This window comes from Trichomycterus rosablanca, chromosome 12 (assembly GCF_030014385.1).
Source record: "Trichomycterus rosablanca isolate fTriRos1 chromosome 12, fTriRos1.hap1, whole genome shotgun sequence".
Classification (NCBI taxonomy): domain Eukaryota; kingdom Metazoa; phylum Chordata; class Actinopteri; order Siluriformes; family Trichomycteridae; genus Trichomycterus; species Trichomycterus rosablanca.
In genome coordinates, this window is record NC_085999.1 from 15,742,833 (window position 1) to 15,759,565 (window position 16,733).

Consider the following 16,733-nt stretch of genomic DNA (forward strand, 5'->3'; position numbering starts at 1 on the left):
CACAGCTGTTAGAGCGGGCGCAGCACAACAACGTGGATTCTGGGTTGAAAGTAAATGATCAGCACTAAATTGGCAGTTGATGAAGGTGACTAAGTAAACATGTGAGTGTGTGTTGCTCTGAAATTGATTATGCCAGACCCCTGCAGCCCTGACCAGGATGATGTGGTACCACACACTAACATTTACTTACTTACTCACGGCTTGGGCTAATCCAAACTATCCAAGCTACTTCTGCCTTAGTTTAGCTCCACTACCCACTGTTTGTACGTTTCCTCTGAAACACCCACACACACGAACAGCCATTCTTTCTCACTGTTTTATACACACAGATAACACACACACACACAGAAAGACACTGTACAGCCAAAAGTATAGAGACACGTAGAAAGAAGGACCCTGGCAGTCACCCAGTGCATACAGTCATCATGAAACGGAGGAGAATGTTTAGTGACAGGCTGCTGTCACAGAGCTTCTTCACGGACAGACAAAAAATGTCATTTGTCCCCAGAGCCATAAGACTCTACAACTCCATTAGGCAGGGGCGGCAGGTGATAGCTAAAGACTGAGGTCCTATATGTAGCCATATGTGATGTATAAGTATACAAAACTTGTCACATGTCCCATATGTACCGTTACTATTTAATAATTTAATGATTATTTAATTATTACTTTATACTGAAACTACACCTCCTGTACATTCATTCATATATTCATTCCTTTTTACTACACTGAGACTTGTGTGTGTATATATTTGTTATAATGAAGTGTTTGTTGCTACAGTTGTTCATTGTATGTAAAGTACAGGAACCATTCAGTTTTAGTTGTTGTGTATGTTTTTGTATTTGTATTGTTAATTCATTGCATAGTGTACTTTCATTGTTGTATCACGCTACTGAGGCTTCACTTTTCTTTGGGATCAATGTATTATCTGTCTGTCTGTCTGTTATCTATGTCTATCCGTCTATCAGTCTATCTGTCCATCCATCTGTTCATCCATCTTTTTATATATCTATGTATGTCTCTTTCTATCTATCTATTTGTCTATCTGTCTGTTTATTTGTCTATCTATCTGTATGTCTGCCTATTTGTCTGTCTGTCTATCTGTCTGTCTGTATGTTTATCTATTTGTCTGTCTTTCTGTCTGTCTATATGTTTATTTATCTATTTGTCTGTCTATTTATCTATTTGTCTGTCTTTCTTTCTGTCTGTCTGTCTTAATCTACCTATCTATCTGTTTGTCTGTTTGTCTATCAAGCTTCCTATCTATTTGTCTGTCTGTATGTCTATTTATCTATTTGTCCGTCTTTCTGTCTGTCTGTCTGTCTCTGTCTTAATCTACCTATCTATCTGTTTGTCTGTCTGTCTATCAAGCTTCCTATCTATCTGTCTGTCTGTATATTTATCTATTTGTCTGTCTATTTATCTCTCTGTCTTTCTGTATGTCTGTCTATTAATCTAGCTGTCTGTCTATCAAGCTTTCTATCTATCTGTCTGTATGTCTATTTATCTATTTGTCTGTCTATTTATCTATGTTTCTGTCTATTTGTCTGTCTTTCTGTCTATCTAGCTGTTTGTCTATCAGGCTTTCTATCTATCTGTCTGTATGTCTATTTATCTGTCTGTCTGTCTGCCTTTCTGTCTATTCGTCTATCCGTCTAATCTATCTATCTGTCTATCAATCTACCCATCTGCCTGTCTACCCGTCTATCAATCTACCTCTTTGTCTATCTGTCTGTCTATGTCTGTCTGTCTGTCTATTTTTTCTGCCTTTCTATCTGTCTATTTATCATCCATCCATCCATATACAGTGTATCACAAAAGTGAGTACACCCCTCACATTTCTGCAGATATTTAAGTATATCTTTTCATGGGACAACACTGACAAAATGACACTTTGACACAATGAAAAGTAGTCTGTGTGCAGCTTATATAACAGTGTAAATTTATTCTTCCCTCAAAAGAACTCAATATACAGCCATTAATGTCTAAACCACCGGCAACAAAAGTGAGTACACCCCTAAGAGACTACACCCCTAAATGTCCAAATTGAGCACTGCTTGTCATTTTTCCTCCAAAATGTCATGTGATTTGTTAGTGTTACTAGGTCTCAGGTGTGCATAGGGAGCAGGTGTGTTCAATTTAGTAGTACAGCTCTCACACTCTCTCATACTGGTCACTGAAAGTTCCAACATGGCACCTCATGGCAAAGAACTCTCTGAGGATCTTAAAAGACGAATTGTTGCGCTACATGAAGATGGCCAAGGCTACAAGAAGATTGCCAACACCCTGAAACTGAGCTGCAGCACAGTGGCCAAGATCACCCAGCGTTTTAAAAGAGCAGGGTCCACTCAGAACAGACCTCGCGTTGGTCGTCCAAAGAAGCTGAGTGCACGTGCTCAGCGTCACATCCAACTGCTGTCTTTGAAAGATAGGCGCAGGAGTGCTGTCAGCATTGCTGCAGAGATTGAAAAGGTGGGGGGTCAGCCTGTCAGTGCTCAGACCATACGCCGCACACTACATCAAATTGGTCTGCATGGCTGTCACCCCAGAAGGAAGCCTCTTCTGAAGTCTCTACACAAAAAAGCCCGCAAACAGTTTGCTGAAGACATGTCAACAAAGGACATGGATTACTGGAACCATGTCCTATGGTCTGATGAGACCAAGATTAATTTGTTTGGTTCAGATGGTCTCAAGCATGTGTGGCGGCAATCAGGTGAGGAGTACAAAGATAAGTGTGTCATGCCTACAGTCAAGCATGGTGGTGGGAATGCCATGGTCTGGGGCTGCATGAGTGCAGCAGGTGTTGGGGAGTTACATTTCATTGAGGGACACATGAACTCCAATATGTACTGTGAAATACTGAAGCAGAGCATGATCCCCTCCCTCCGGAAACTGGGTCGCAGGGCAGTGTTCCAGCATGATAATGACCCCAAACACACCTCTAAGACGACCACTGCTTTATTGAAGAATCTAAGGGTAAAGGTGATGGACTGGCCAAGCATGTCTCCAGACTAAACCCAATAGAACATCTTTGGGGCATCCTCAAGCGGAAGGTGGAGGAGCGCAAAGTCTCGAATATCCGCCAGCTCCGTGATGTCGTCATAGAGGAGTGGAAAAGCATTCCAGTGGCAACCTGTGAAGCTCTGGTAAACTCCATGCCCAGGAGAGTTAAGGCAGTTCTGGGAAATAATGGTGGCCACACAAAATATTGACACTTCAGGAACTTTCACTAAGGGGTGTACTCACTTTTGTTGCCGGTGGTTTAGACATTAATGGCTGTATATTGAGTTCTTTTGAGGGAAGAATAAATTTACACTGTTATATAAGCTGCACACAGACTACTTTTCATTGTGTCAAAGTGTCATTTTGTCAGTGTTGTCCCATGAAAAGATATACTTAAATATCTGCAGAAATGTGAGGGGTGTACTCACTTTTGTGATACACTGTATGTCTATCTGTCTATCTGTCTATCTATCTGTCTATCTATCTGTCTGTCTATCTATCTGTCTGTCTTTCTGTCTCTCTGTCTTTAACTATCTGTCTGTCTGTCTGTCTGTCTTTCTTTATCTATCTGTCTCTCTTTATGTCTATTCGTCTATCTATCTGTCTGTCTATATGTCTGTCCATCTGACTGTACAAGACCATACATTATGTAGACATCCTATTAAAATCTCCTGCCTCTTGCTGCTATAAAACCTCCATTCGTTTGTATAGGCTTTCCACGAGATTTTTAAGTCTGTTTGTGGGAATTTGTACCCATTTAGACAAAAGAGCCCCTGTGAAGACAGGCAGTGATGTTGGTTGAGAAGGCCCGGCTTGCAGCTAACGTTCCAATTCATCCCAGTAGGGTTGAGATCAGGGTTCTATGAAGACCACTGTAGTTCCCCCTCACCAAACTTGTTAAAAGATGTTTTATGGACCTGGTTTTGTGCACAGATATATGCATGGGCTGTCTTTAAAATTAATGGGATGTAAATAATTCTCAGCTATTAGTGTGGCTAAAACATCTGAGTTAAAAATGAGATGGCATGTCCTCTTATGTTTATATATTGTATGTGGGGTTTTGTCCAGTAGTGGGAGGTTAAATAATTGATAGCCATGATATTCTAAAGATATAACATTTAAAAGTACAAAGAGAAAAATAGTGGAGCAAGCTGGATTTAATGCTACAGAGTCAGGACATTGTTAAATCCCTGTTTTCTCTCCTGCTTACTGTAGGTTATTACAATAAAAAGCAGGTCATCCTACTTTCACATATTTCGGGAAGCCTGTGTGCAGCGCTTGCCCTTCTACAAAATGTTTTACACAATTTTAGACCTTTTGTTTTTGCACTAAACAAATGAGGCAGATTTGCTATATGGGAGAGCTGAAAATAAATTGCATTTATTTAATTCGGTCAGCTAACAAAAAAGCACTATTTCCTTTAATCCTTTCCATTAGCTTGAGTAATCACAAACTAATCAATTCAGTCACCTCCACCTGTTCTGTTTACACATGCAGACGTGCTGCAAGACCACAACTGGCACAGTGTGCACGTGTACACATGTGCATCTTCTGCCAGCACCGGCCTGTAATGATCATGTACTCTATGGCCAAAAGTATACACCCCTTCTAATTATTGAGGGTTTCTTTTTTGTATTAGGATTTTAACGTCATGTTTTATGCACTTTGGTTACCATTTTGACAGGACAGGTAATCACTGGTTACACAAGATTCATCAGTTTAAGTCTTTAATGTCAAACACAGTCATGGACAATTTTGTTTTTCTAATTCACCTTGTTTACATGCATTTGGAGTGACAGTGCTACCCACCGAGCCGCCCATTGAGGGGTTTCACCCACATCAATTGGTAACATACAGTATATCAAAATTATTTTAGCACCCAGGCACAGCGGGATAATCCGCCAGCACACCAGCGCCGAGATTCTAAACTGCACGGTTCAAAACTCGGCTTTGCTACCGGTCGGCTGGGCGCCATCTGGCGGGCATAATTGGCAGTGCCTGCAGCAGAAACTAATTGGCCACCGTGTCTGCTAGGGCGGGATGACCGGACTATGTGGGTGTGTCTTCAAATGCTGTGCAAGGACCCTGATTAGCAGATAGAGGCGCCTGTGCAGAATGCATGGACAAAAAGAAGGGGTCCGCTAGGACTGCGCATTTGTCTTTATCCAGGTCAGGCTCGCAGTGGGTCCGGTTTCTCAAAATCACTGGATGCAATAACACACCCTAGACCATTCAACCCCCCTTTCTTGTATTTCTAACAACTGTGGGGATTTAAACCCTTAACTCCAGCAATAATGGACTAGTGTAATTTATCACTGTAACTCTGTGCTATTTCCAGTGTTATGTTAAAAATGTAATAATTTAAAGCCAAGTTCACCTAAATAAAAATTTTTGTAACAAGCTTAAAATGGTTTATAGTTTATGAGAACCACTTGTCTTAAATTTGTAAAAACATTGCTGCATATTTTAAGCCTGTGTTAGACTTAAAAATGGTTTTATGTTTTCATTGCTGATAACTAAATTAGATTTTAATAAAAGAGAACAAATAAAAATAATGCTTAACTCCAACCCCACGTATAGTTTCCCACAGCTCCCTCTCAGAATTCCTTATATCTGTAATGGTTATTGTTGGTATGTTGGTATGGTTATTATACCAATAATTTCTTACACTGCCCCCTCCTCGGCCCCAACTGAGCTTTAATCGGCTTTATAGGATTTATTCATCAATCATTCATTTACAAAAAAGGCTTTATTCTTATAGAAAGCCAGTCCTTCACATGGCATTACACACAGCCAAACCACACTCTGAATGTTTTTAGAAAAAAGACTTGACTTTCCAAAAGAAATGTTAGAAATTCAGCATACAGGAGTCAGAAGACCCGGTCTTCAGGAGTAGAGTAGTTTATTAACACATACAGATATATGGGTGCAGCTTGGAAGACCAACAGAATCAAACTAGACATATTTTTGGGATACTTTATCTACACTAGAAATGAAGGGAGGTATTAAGAAAAAGAGGAGGAGATTAAGGGGAAATGAAATGTGAATAGAGGGGGGTACTAGAACAAAGATTGGGGAAGTGTTTTAATAAAAGGGTGTTGGTTTTATAGCTGGTAATACAGGATACAGGATGAAAGGATCAAACAGGGGGGTTCATTTCAATATACAAAAAGGTGTAAGGAGACAGGACTGGGGTATGTTGGAGACGGGAAAAGGGAGCAGGAAAGGGGTGAATCTCTCAGAAACCTACATGGGTACTGGGAGAACCTGTCAAACTTTGTCCAAACAGTGAAGTCCTGAAGACCTTGTACCTGTGCAACACTGACACTACGTGCTCCACCACTTTGTTGCAAATTAACATTCAAGTATTCAAAAAATTTATGTTCAAATGCATTGTGCTCTGTGTTGCCAGGTACCAGAGGTTGCAGAATTACACAAATCCTGCACTAATCCAGTCCAAAAAGTCCTAAAAATACATCATTTAAAGTGTTATTACCTATTTTACTACATTTTAAGTAAATTACTACATTTTTGAGGATGAACACATGGGCAGCACATCACATTGTGGTTAAAATAATATTGCTTATATTATTTACACTTATCTACATAATGTAATCATATTGGTTTAACATTAGTTCATAAATGATCAGTGAAATGTACTAACATTTCTTCTATTGTACTTTAATGATGATTAATAATTAATGATGTGTTTTACCAGCTGTAATATCAAAACTTGAATGCCTCATACAGGTATGTTAGAACTGCTCTTTAACCTATCTAACATGCTTTAACAATAATGATGTTCCTCTGTTATTTAGATAAGTGTTACATTGTTCCTCTACACCAGAGCTAATGCAAAGACTGGTGTACTCTAGTTCATTTGTTTAGATTTTTCTGATGCTCTAGTCCTTTGTGTACTAGAGCAGGGGTTTTCAACCTGTGGGGCAGGGTGCGAGTACCTGTCCAGGGGGGCCCGAGAGTGCATTATGAGATTTTTTTTTACTTCTAAAACTAAAGCAATTCATTTTTCACCCACATATTTGATTAGTCTCGCTGACCACGCGCACACACACGTTTAATGTTATCCAGTTCACCGTTGGCTAGCAAAAAATAAATATAAGGCTAACAATGAAGATAAATTGGTGACAAAAACAATAACTGCTGTTATAGGACATGTGTGTGTGTGTGTGTCTTTAAGAGAGTTGTATAGTGGGAGATGCTCTGTTCACAGTATCGCTGTAAGTGAGTCAGGAGTCAATTCGTGTGAAGCGAAGCTTATGCACGTTCTAAGTTTCTCTTCTCAGTCATCTTTCCATTTTTACTGTTACCAATGAATGCTGTGGGTTCAAATGAACGCCTGCTACTACAGAACATTTTGTGTTACTCGCTTCCCTTACTGGTGGGAGTCTTAATTAAACTGGGTATTGCCACAGAGCGGCAGTCAAGTCAGACTTGTTCTGCCCATGGTAAAAGTTAGCTCCCCTTAGTTTTCTGTCAGTCAAAGCAGAGTATCCTGAACTAGCAAACTTAGCATTTAATGTACTTTCGCCTCTACTAGGCTCTGTGAAGTAACGATTTCTGCTCTTATCTACATCAAAATCAAGTACCATTTATGATCTATGATTGGCTGTAACTGAAATTAAACCACAAATGTGTTCGCAGAATAGGCTCAGCCATCGCATTGAGTAAGATGGGGCTGTATTATTTTTTTTAACATTTCAATCAGTAAAATTGCATCATATGTATGATCTACACAACGTCAAATATATTATTTTAGCTTGTCAAGAGCTTTCGCAAAGGTTTCTGTGCAATGGTTGATGGGGGGGGGGGGGGGGGGGTAATGTTAGCTGAATCAACTTTTAATTTGACTTCTTTGTAGTCAATTCCTCACAGATGTAAGTGCAAGCTTGTGATGAATCAACTTGATGTGCAGTTGACTCATTCAATTCTCAATGTCAAATCCTAGATGCCTAACATCCTGGCATCATTCCTTGTGTTTGCTATATTATTAAACAGAACCAAAGATACAGAACCAATGACACCTTTTCATTCTAGAGCAGTAGCTTGGTTTTAAAAAATGTTATGACCTTTTAAAATATATCAATGGTGGCCGCTCAGGTGGCGCAGGGGTAAAAACACATGCTGGAACCAGAGCTGGGATCTCGAATACATCGTATTGAATCTCAGCTCTGCCTGCCGGCTGAGGCTGAGCGGCCACATGAACAACGATTGGCCTGTTGTTCAGATGGGCAAGATTAAGCCGGAAGGGGTCTCTCTCTCATGACTGGAGAAATTACGACCTCTGCTGGCTGATTGGTGGCGCCTGCACAGAGATGAGTAAAGAGTGCTCTCAGGGTGTGTCTCTCTGTACACAACGCTAGGCTGCACTACACTCGTCAAAGTGTAGGTGATAAGATGCATACGACTGCTGCCCACGTGTCGGAGGGGGTGTGGGTTAGCTTTGTTCTCCTCAATCAGAGCAGAGATCGGCATTGGTGGAAAGGAAGCACGATGCAATCGGACAATTGAATGTGCTACAAAGGGAGAAAAAGGGGAGACAATGCATAAATAAAATATAAATATATATATATTAATGGTCATGGTAGTTATACATATCCTGATGGTTCTGGACACATCATCAACGATTTCCCCAATTCTCTAAGCTTTTTAACATTTAAAACACCCAACTCCAGATGATCCAGCTTGGATTTGGGTGCATAGCTAGTTACTGTATTGTTTTTCTCTCTGGAGCTACACTTATTTCTACATTCTCTGCAGCTTTAGTGGTATTAAAGGTGGCTCTTTATTTTTCCTACAGAATAATACCTAACATCAGCTTTGGGCAGAGATCTGTCCAATACCAGAGAGTGCCAAAGCACCAGCATCTGAACTCTATTGGCAGAGAAAGCATTTTCAGTATTTAGTACTTGTTTGTTTGGAATAAGTAGCTTTAAAACTTGGATAATTGCATAAATACCAATCTGACCAATCTTACTTAGTGTTAAACAGAGAACAGAAAACTGAAACTCTTCCCACCAAGGTTTTTGGCTATCGGAAAAAAAAATGAGGGCAAGGCTTAATGCCATGGTGGTGTAATCTGCCAGGTGGCATACAATGGTTGAATTATTCTTGTTTCTTGTTCTTGACTGATGTCCACACGACATGTGGTAACAGGCTCATGCAGATTGATGAAAATCTTGGGAAAGAAAGTAACAGAAGGGCAACCTTCTGCAACACCACCTGCTTCAGAGATACTAGTTATTATTATTAATAGATGTGAAAATAATACAATTAGGATTATTTTGATCTTTGAAAATAAGAACACAAAGGCTTTTTTCTATTTATTTATACATTGTCTCCCTTTTTCTCCCGATTTATAGTGTAGCCAATCAGTCTTCTGCTACTGGGGATCCCGATTGCGTTCGAGGAGGGTATACATCGATCAGCCATAACATTAAAACCACCTCCTTGATTCCACACTCACTGTCCATTTTATCAGCTCCACTTACCATATAGAAGCACTTTGTAGTTCTACAATTACTGACTGTAGTCCATCTGTTTTTCTACATACCTTTTTAGCCTGCTTTCACCCTGTTCTTCAATGGTCAGGACCCCCACAGGACTACCACAGAGCAGGTATTATTTAGGTGGTGGATGATTCTCAGCACTGCAGTGACAATGACATGGTGGTGGTGTGTTAGTGCAGCGCTGCTGGAGTTTTTAAACACCGTGTCTACTCACTGTCCACTATATTAGACACTCCTACCTAGTTGGTCCACCTTGTAGATGTAAAGTCAGCCCCTTGGTTAAAAAGTTTGAGGACCCCTGTCCTAGAGCTTTGTCTACCTTTGATGTATTCATGTTATGTGGAATGGTACCAACTCTTTATGATTTATGACCAAAATAAATTAGGAAGAACAAAAACAACCCTATATATCCCAAACTATCCCAAATCCTAACCCCTCTTAATATGGTCAGGTACATCAGGCACATTTCCTTGCCATGATGGTGCACTGGCACACCTGACGTGTAATCATAAAATATAGGATGCTATTTTGCTGTTCATTAGGCGCTTTGGTAGAGAAAAGGGAAGATGAGCCTGTTACCCAGGATGCATGCAGTGTAAAGTTGAAGAATAACAAGAATAACATTCATCATGGTGTCAGTAAGTGGTTAAGTACTAGGGAGATGAAAGCTGTCAGATTTGACTGGAACAGCTCTATAGGGACAGTGATCAGGAGCACTGGACCTTTCAGCCACCACAGCTGCTCAGATTCAGACTGAGCACTGACCCATGAAGGACATACAGGGTCACATTATGTAAACAGGAAGTGTGATTTTGTGCAGTATTTCTTTCCGGGGTTTTCAGCTTGGACTAATGCTGGGATTTTTTTTCCATGATGTGCTGTCAACAGCAGGATTTTGGTGACCCTGAATTCACTCTTCTTATTGGAATGATCCCTGGTTACTCATTTCCTGCTATTTATTTCCAGTCTATTTTGCTGTCAGCACACATGTCGAGAAGTTTTAATCCTTTTTGTTTTTGGCCAAATATTGAAATCATATCACCATAGTCATTTATGCTTGGAAAAAATAAATTGATGTATTTAATTATCATACACTTGAGTATTATAGTGTGCAAACTGGGACTTTTTATCTTCTGCTTTATAATGTTATTATAGTGTGGCTTATAAAAGTACAAACCCCATTTCCAAAACTGTGACATTTTGTAAAATGCAGTAAAGAGAGTAATCAGTGATTTGTTTATGGTCTTGATTCTTTATTTAACTGACAGAAGTACAAAAAAAGGTAATGTTCCAATGTTGCTGACTAATTGCTGACCCTTACATTTTTTTTTTTTTAAATTTTTGACCTTGTCCTATGCAGACTGAGATTTCTTCAGATTCTCTGAACCTTTTCACAATAATATGTACCATAGATGGTGAACAACCTAAAATAACTACGATCTTGCTTTTAGTAATGTTCTTTTTCAACTTATTGACTTTTTTCTCAAGTATATCTTAAAGTGAATATAAAATATTTTCTTTGTACATTTGTGAGTTAAATAAATTCAGTTCTACATAATTACCAAATTACATATTCTTGTTTTTACTACATTTTATAAAATGTCCTAACTTTTTTGGAAATGGGTTTGTACATTTTGTTGTCCAGATCTGAGTAAATTGAGTATTTAATATTTACCCTCAAGCTAGCTATTAAGTGCAGTTTAAAAATACAACAATGTCATTTCAAAACATTTAAACGTCAAATAATTAAATTATAATTTATATATAATAAAATATATTTTTATTTTATTATTTATGTTTTATATTATATTTTATTGTCACAGTAAAACTCACAAATAAACTCTCAAAAATATTTTTATACACATACAAGTGGCTTTAGTTTACAGCATTTGAGGAGATTGGGGCATTGTCATGACCACTAATGATAGACAGCAGATGTGTGCTCGGTTGGCACAGTAGTCTAATGCGCTAGCTCACCCAGTTCAAATCTCAGCAGTGTTATCTACCAGTCGGACACCTACACAGACATGATTAACTGTGTATGTCTATTGCTACTCCAATTGCAGCCTGGCTTCTACACAGGGCCGTTAAATAAGAGCAGTGTGTGACTCTGTATGCAATACTGCTGTCTGTGTGTTAACTCGTCTCTGGTAGGTGGAAAAAACAGTTGGCAACTGCCCATGTGTCAGAGGGGGTGTGTGTAAGGTATAACCCCCTTTGGTCAGGGTAGGGGACTGCAACAATGGAGAAAAGTACTGTATAATAAACTGTGTAATTAGATATGAATATATTAAAAGGGAAAATGCAGAAACATAATTAAGAATGGACATTAGGAGAGGTCTAGAAGATGTAGGACGCAATACATTGTAGTATTTCTAACTGCAGGGCCGAGACAGCAAAATGTCTTTTTTCTGTTTTATATTTGTTTACATTGGCTGATTACAAGCCTATTTAACTGACTATATCTTTAAATTCCGCTTTAGGTTATTGTTGTGTTTTAAGGTTGACTGGCAGAGGTCCCAACGTATTATATATTATATTACAACAATTATATTCTTCAACAATCAAAGCCAATGATAGAGGATACACAAACAGGATTTACTTTTACACTTTTTGTCCCCCCTTGAATCAGTAGTCAGGTGGAATGACCAACCAGTTACATTTTACATTTACATTTTTGGCATTTAGCAAAAGTGTACAGTTGTGCCTAAGGGGCAATCAGTGGCACCCTGGGGCTTGAACCGAATTACTGGTATGGAACCTTAACCACTAGGCTACAGCTGCCCAGTTTGATAACAAATGAAAATACTACCAGTTACATCCAAAAAAAACACTTTTGGATTGGCAGTCCAGGTAAATCTTAGCTACCTTACATGCATGGTCTAACATCTGTATTACTTCGCAATTGGGCGGCACGGTGGTTCAGTGGGTAGCACTGTTGTTTTACAGCAAGAAGGTCCTGGGTTTGATCCCCAGGTGGGGCGGTCCGGGTCCTTTCTGTCCTTCCCCGTGTCTGTGTGGGTTTTCTCCCACAGTCCAAAGACATGCAAGTGAGGTGAATTGAAGATAGACCTAGATGAACTAGTAACTACCGTTTCTGTCATGAATGTAACCAAAGTGTGTAAAAACATGACGTTAAAATCCAAATAAAATAAAAAACTATTACTTCAGAAGATTTTCCCAGTTACCAGGTGTCTTTTAGTGGATCAATTATTCTGCTTTAGTTCCTCTCAGATGTATTCTGGGCTCAGAACTGAAGGTAGTGTGGTGGATTGCATCTCACTTCAGGCAGTTGGACCAAGGTTAAAACATTTCTTAATAGCACCGGCCTCTGCTAGCTGAAAGAGGATGTCACAAGGTCACAGCACAGTAGGAGCATTGTGTTCCTCATCCACAGGCTTTCAGCACCTGGTGAAAACAGCTATTAGACTGAGATTCTGAGAGGCTAAACTAAAGGTTCCTAAACAGAAGCTTCAAATCAGTGAGATCCACTGTCTCCTGTATCACCCAGCTCTGAGCCCTGGGGTACATGCTGTCATATTTCTTTTAGATCTGTAACAATGTCGCTCCTCTTCTCATGCCACCCTGCTGAAAGCTCAGCAGCCCAATATTGAGAAGTAACTGCTATTCTAATCCAGAAGATCATCTGATTTCTGGCAGGTTTTTTGTCTTGCTGGTTTTGCTCGCAGGAACGTCATACAATGAGGGGTCCTATCTGTTACCTCGTTCTCATGATACAGAAATGTCAAACAGCTTTTTTGTTAGATTATGAATGTCTGTTATAAACATTGATCTGAAGTGCTGCCCTTAACCGATCCTGAGTGCTATCCACATAGTAATGGTCAGAGAGTGCGTTTACATGCACGATCTGATTAGGCTCAAGCTCTGGTACTATTATGAGTAATCCAAATAAAAAAACTGGATTTTTTTGCCCAGTAACCGGGTTTCTGAGTACACATTTTATGTATTCCATTTACTATTTGCTTTCTCAAACTGTGAATGTGTGAGAACTAAGCTTTTAGTAGGTCACTAGATCTCGTATATAGAAGGAGATGGTCAGATTACAGTACTGACACACTGCATACTGAAGTACATGCTGCATCAGTCGAGCTTTCGAGGCAGGAAATATGGGCTGGTTTTTCAAAAGAAGATTAGAAAATACACTGTTTAAACCACTGAAAAATTACAAAGTAACTTATTGCAAATCTACATAAATCCAAATGGCCATCGAGTCCTCTATTCCGCTAAATTTTTTATATTGGAAGAAGTGATTGTATCACATATTTATTTATTTTATTTTTTTTTACCCCTTTTTCTCCTCTTTTTAGTGCATCCAATTGTTCAATTAGCATCGTGCTTCCTCTCTGTCTATGCCGAACCCTGCCCTGACGGAGGTGATTGAAGCTAACCCGTATCCCCTCCGAAACACGAGCAGCAGCCAGATGCATCTTTGCCACCCACACATTGACGAGTTTGGCGCCACCTAGCGTTGCATGCGGAGAGACACACCCTAAGTGCACCCCCTCCCATCTCTGTGTAAGCGCCTCCAATCAGCCGGCAGAGAACGCAACCGCATTCTGACAGAGAGAGACCCACATCCGGTTCTTTGTCCCAACCCCCACATGAGCAACCGGCCAATCGTTGCTCATATAGCCACTCAGCTTCGAACCGGTAAAGCAAGGCTGGATTCGATACGACGCTTCTCAGAATCCAGCCCTGGTTGCAGCGCGTTTCTTTTTACCGCTGCGCCACCTGAGCGGTTGTATCACATATTAAACACAGTTTCACTACATCCAATGACAATGTAGAGATGATGCTGAAAGATGACCCCAGGAATCGAGTTGATTTGGCTGTCATTACATTGCATGTGCCTGTGTTAGATAATTAAACAAACAGGTTTTGTTTATAACTACCCATCCATGTCCATAAATCAGTTACTGTAAAGCCATATAATAAAAGAATATTATAAACTGATCTAAATATACACTGTCGAGTCACATTATTATGACCATCAGCTAATATTCACAGTAACCACCATGTGCAGCACGGACAGAAGCTAGACGGGCTTGGAGTGACTCAATAAGGTCCTGGTAGGTTGTCACAGGTATCTGAAGCCATGCTGACTGCAGTGCATCCCACAGCGGCTGGAGGGAGCCTGGGGGAGGATCAATAGAGCGAACACGGCAATCGAGGTGGTCCCACAGATGCTTAATTGAGTTCAGGTCTGGGGAATTAGTGGGCAACTTTCTTCAACTTTGTTAGAAAAGGTGCAGATATGTTCAGACAGCCTATCGCACACCTTATATACCCACCAAGCCAGCTCACAAAACGGGATTTCCTTCATGAGCTACACGCCGCCACCGTTGAAAGTTGGAAGTGGTCATAATAATGTGACGCGACTGTGTTAAACAAGTTTCAGCTGGTTGTGTGTAAATCAGATGGTTCGAATCAAAGCCATATGTGGGTTTAGATGTACAATCTAGGTAGCAGTGATATATGAAACTACACAAATGATAGCCAGAATACTGCCTGTTTCTCTGTGTGAGATACAGCCTTATGTAGGAATCTACCTCTAGCTTGTGGAAAAGTCCCCCTTCTGCTGCCAAAACAGCCCTGCAACTGTGATGCACTGTGTATTCTGACACCTTTCTATCAGAACCAGCATTAAATTCTTCAGCAATTTGAGCTACAGTAGCTCGTCTGTTGGACCACATGGGCCAGCCTTCGTTTCCCACGTGCATCAATGAGCCTTGGCTGCCCATGACCCTGTCGCCGGTTTACCACTGTTCCTCCATTGGACCACGTTTGATAGATACTGACCACTGCAGATCAGGAACACCCCACAAGAGCTGCAGTTTTGGAGATGCTATGACCCAGTCGTCTAGCCATCACAATTTGGCCCTTGTCAAACTCGCTCAAATCCTTACGCTTACCCATTTCTCCTGATGCTAACACATCAACTTTGTGGATAAAATGTTCACTTGCTGCCTAATATATCCCAGCTACTAACAAGTGCCGTGATGAAGAGATGATCAGTCTCCACCTTTCAGTGGTCATAATGTTATGTCTATATATATATACATATATATACATATATATATACATATATACGTATATAATCACATTATAGCACATTACTTGCATATTGTAAACACAGGGCTAATCATATGTGTCTTATTCATATGATCATCCCTAGACTACAAGCTTTCTTTGTAGGCTGGAACAATATTAATTATTTTCTGGTCCTGACATCAATTAACAAAGAAGACATTTAAATCATAAAGGCTGATTAAATGCCCTTGCTTGTTTACAGAATGGCTGGCTCACTGCTGCTGTTTGATGATTAGTAATTATAAGCCCCTCCAAAAACTCAACAATGAAACATTTATTTATCTTTATTAGCTGCTTGATCCTTATCAGGGTCTTGGTGTGTCTGAAGCCTATGATGTAATAGTGGGCCAGGGCAGGATTTGACCACATTTCTGTTCACTCATTGGTACACATACCACAAAGGGCAAGCTACTCAAACCAGTTAACCTACACTGATCAGCCATAACATTAAAACCACCTCCTTGTTTCTACATATTTTATCAGCTCCACTTAACATATAGAAGCACTTTGTAGTTCTACAATTACTGACTGTAGTCCATCTGTTTCTCTACATACTTTTTTAACCTGCTTTTACCCTGTTCTTCAATGGTCAGGACCACCACAAGACCATCACAGAGCAGGTATTATTTAGGTGGTGGATGATTCTCAGCACAGCAGTGACACTGACATGGTGGTGGTGTGTTAGTGTGTGTTGTGCTGGTATGAGTGGATCAGACACAGCAGCACTGCTGAAGTCCACTCACTGTCCACTCTATTAGACACTCCTACCTAATTGATCCACCTTGTAGATGTAAAGTCAGAGACGATCGCTCATTTATTGCTGCTGTTTAAGTTGGTCATCTTCTAGACCTTCATCAGTGGTCACAGTACGCTGCCCACAGGCGCTGTTGGCTGGATATTTTTGGTTGGTGGACTATTCTCAGTCCAGCAGTGACAGTAAGGTGTTTTAAAACTCCATCAGCATTGCTGTGTCTTATCCACTCATACCAGCACAACACACACTAACACACCACCACCATGACAGTGTCACTGCTGTGCTGAGAATGATCTACCACCCAAATAATACCTGCTCTGTAGTGGTCCTGGGAGAGT

The 16,733-nt window shown here is 40.2% G+C and overlaps 1 protein-coding gene across 1 annotated transcript in view; it reads left to right on the top strand.

Annotated features, from left to right (window-relative positions):
- Positions 1-16,733, top strand: part of adcy5 (adenylate cyclase 5) — a 146,562-nt gene that overhangs the window by 79,866 nt on the left and 49,963 nt on the right. The window lies entirely within an intron of this gene.